The following is a 3,840-nucleotide window of genomic DNA, read 5'->3' on the forward strand; positions in this document are numbered from 1 at the left end:
TAAAATTTTGCTTTTTACCATAAGTTTAGGTTTAATAAGGCTTCAAGATAATTTGAACTCGTGGTTATTTTTATTTCTTAATAACCTCTCTATTGGAAGAAGTGATCTTCTAAAAAAGAAAACATGGCTGGGAGTGGGGGGGGGGAGGGGAGAAGAGAAGGAGTATCTGTATAATAGATCATAGATACTACCAGAGTTAAAAGGTAAAATGTTAATAAACTGCAAGGTTGAATGAGATCTGTGAATCTCAAGGAACTCTGAAAAGGACACAAGCCCCTCCAGGATCTTATGATTAGGTATCATTATTACTTTTGTTCTATTTTGTTATTGATTGCATGATTTCATTAGGGAGGAGGGAGCAATCTTCATTTTATAGCTGCCAGGAATTTCATTATCATTTCTCCCCTATCTTAGGCTTGAGAAGTGAAAATATGCAAATGTGCTTTCTCCCAACATTTGATTTATTTTCCTACAAAGGAAAAGGAAATAAGAAAAGTAATTTTTAAAAAATGGAATTAAATCCTTGTGTCGTTCACCCAATTAATAGACGGGCAATCACCAAAGAGGAGATTTGTGGGTTGGTTGTAGCTGGCTCTTAACTTAATGTTAACTTACATTTAATTAGCCGGGCCAGATGGAAGCTGGCTAAGCTTTGCATGGAGGCTTATGGGGGGAAAAAGACATAATCTTCCATTTTGTCAAAGGAACTAAGACCACAGATTAAAGGTCAGGGTTCTTTTCAGAATTTAAAGAGGGATGTAGAGTGTCTGACCACAAGAAACAGCAAGGGTGCTGGCAGGGCAGCTTAACCCCTAGGCAACCAGAGCCCAGTTTCAGCCCCATTTATCCTCAGGTCCCAAATGAAGACAGAGATCTGGCTGGGAACAGGGTCAGGAAGAGCAGACATATAAAAGCAAGGAGGGTTTTCAGTCTCATTGGAAGAGCTCACTTCTGAGAAAGGGCATCTTCAGGGATCATACCCAGATCTTAAGGGAAGAGACATCCATGAGTGTCCCTGAAGGAACAAACATGATGTGTACAGCTGACGGTAGCCAAGATAGAAAAAGAAACCCGGAATCAGTTATCAAAATGATTGGAGAAAGTGGAAAAAGGAGGAAAGAAATCTGTACTGTGTATATTAACACTTTCTCTTCTTCCCCCTCCCTCCTTTCCTTTCTTTCCTTCTCTCCTCTCTCTTTTCTTTTTATCTCTCTCTCTCTCCCTGTCTCTTCCATTCTTTCTTCTCTTTTTCTCTCTTTCTCTCTCTCTCCTTTCTTTCCCTCTCACTTCTTTCTCTCCTTCTCTCCTCTCTGTCTTTTTATCTCTCTCCTTTCTTTCCCTCTCTCTCCTCTTTTTCTCTCTCCCTCTCTCTCCTCTTTCTCCCCACCCTCTCTCTCTCCTTTCTTTCCCCCTCTCTCTCCCCTCTCTCTTTTTATGTCTTTCTCTGTCTCTCTCCCGCCTCTATCACTTTTCTCCCTCTCCCTTCTCTCCCTCTTTTCTTCTCTCTCTGTCTTTATCTCCCTCCCTCTCTCCTTCTCTGTCTTTTTCTCCCTCTTTTCCTTTCTTTCCCTTTCTCTTTCTCTCTCTGTCTCTTTTTAATTTTTCTCCCTCCTTCTTTTTCTGTCTCCCTCTCTCTCTCTTTCCATAGCTCTCTCTTTTTCTTCCTCTCTCTTCCCTCTCCCCTTTAAATATCAAGAGCATTGTAGAATGCCCAAAGGGTTAGAACCCAAGTTCAAACCCTGCTTCTGACACAAACATATATGTGATCTTGGGTAACTCACCTCACCCCCTTGGCTTCATTTTCCTCATCTGTAGAATGAGGGGTCAGCCTAGATGCTTCCAATTGTACCTCTCTGATCCTCTTATTCTCTGATAGGGGGAAAAACCTTAATCTAGAACCTCCTGACCTTGAATCTGGACCTCTGTTGACCATGTTAGACTCCCTACTACAGTCCTGGAATATAAGCTAGTTGTTTGGGTTTTTTCCCCTCTGAATCATAGAGGAATAATTTACCTGAGGAGCTTATGAGCCTGCGTGCAAAGTTTTACCAGATATCTGAGAATTAAATGTCTTTATGTTCTGCCTTCCCCCACCCCCCATTGAGGCTTTATAATGAGTCCATGTCTTTGGATGTGTCGGTGTTAAGGTTTATGGACTGGAGAGGTGAATATTGGCTGATAAGAAACAACTGTCAGTGTTTGCTTTTATGGGCAATCAGTCGTCACATTGATAAAAACCCAGTTGTGCCCTGCTTTCTGCAATGCCAAGCTGTTCCCTAACACATACAAAAACTGTCTTTTAAATTCTCTCAGTGATGCTGCATGGCTGTAAATAGCAAAAAAATTAAAAACTCCAAATAATCAAGAGTGCACATGACTCAAAGGGAAGCCAGGAATATGATGAATATAACTAGGCTGGGCAATCATCAGTAATGATTCCATGATCCTGTGAACTTGAGTGATGGTTGAGGGAAAGGAGAACAGGTAGAGGGAAGTGAAGGGGGGTCAGTTCCCCTCCTTTTCTGAAATGACTTTGTATTTACTTTTGTAATGTGCTTTAAAGGGTGTGCTAGAGCCAGCCCCAAAGGACTCCAAATTGTTAAATTTTCAGTGTGAGCATTTGTGCCTTGAAAATTGGAAAGCCCTGCAGGTCAGGGTGTGACTTATTGTTTTGTTGATTGTCTTGACCTAAAAAAGTGATGAAGAGAATATTAATAATGCAGATTAAATGTAAAAATGTTTCTAGACCTCCCCCCTTTTTTAACCCAGAGAGACAATTGTTAAACATTTACTAGCACACTCCTGTTTATAATTGACTTATATGGTGTACCCCTGAGGCAGTGAGGTATGGTGGACAGAATCCTATTGAGGACTGAGTTTGAAATATTACCTCTCCTTTAGCCACTACTAGGTGATTGTAGATAAGTCACCTAAGCCTTTTGGGGCCTCAGTCTCCTCACCTGTAAAATCAGGGGATTGGATTCGATGACCCCTAAGACTTCTTCAGGCTCTAAAATTTATAGTCCAACATGTTATATTCCCCAACACATTGAATGTTCCTTCAGGGCAGAGACTGTTTTGTTGTCTTTCTAGCATGGTACCTGACATGAGAGGAACTTAAAAGTTTATTTTAATCGAATTGAAAATCTCAAGTCATTTTCTGTTTTGATATCCATATTGCATACAGGTGAAATCTGTATGTGCTATGTATTATTACCAAACCTAATTCGATGTAGAGATTTATGTGTCCTTTAATGTATTTGTTTTTACATGAGGTAGTCAGTCCTTTAGTTCTAAAGTTAAGTGAATTGTCAGGAAATTAAGGGTTAGCATGCCATTCATTGATGATGATATGTTTTGAACAACCAAAACCATTTTTAAAGGAAAAACTCTGTAGCTAATGCTTTGGGTTTGCAGAAAATGCAAGGAGTCTTCTTGGCCCCCTGGGTTGCTAGTGAAACTCCAAAGGCTTCTTTTCATTGAAATGTCTTAGCTCTGATATCTTCAAGCTTAGTGGGGGCAGAAAGTATTTTTGGGGAAAAAATAAACTGTAAGAAGTTTGTGGTCTTAGTTCCCCTTTTTTGCTCTCACAGAATCCTAGGGAACAGAACTGTATGGAAGAGTCACCCATTGGATAACTTTGGAGGGAATCCCCTCCCTCCCACTTCCCCCACATTGGCAAAAGTGATCAACTAGCCTGCATGACCATCCCTAGAAAAATGCTCATCTGTAAAAAAAAATATGGGCTAATATGAACATAAATGGCATTATCACCCTTTCACAGGCGATGGAACATATGTTTCAGATTATCCGTCTGAAGCCCCATTAAGATCTGGTGGA

General features: G+C 40.4%; 1 protein-coding gene across 1 annotated transcript in view; it reads left to right on the forward strand.

The window, feature by feature from the left end:
• Positions 1-3,840, forward strand: part of PARVA (parvin alpha) — a 171,207-nt gene that overhangs the window by 32,238 nt on the left and 135,129 nt on the right. The window lies entirely within an intron of this gene.

Source organism: Trichosurus vulpecula, chromosome 6, assembly GCF_011100635.1.
Source record: "Trichosurus vulpecula isolate mTriVul1 chromosome 6, mTriVul1.pri, whole genome shotgun sequence".
Taxonomy (NCBI): domain Eukaryota; kingdom Metazoa; phylum Chordata; class Mammalia; order Diprotodontia; family Phalangeridae; genus Trichosurus; species Trichosurus vulpecula.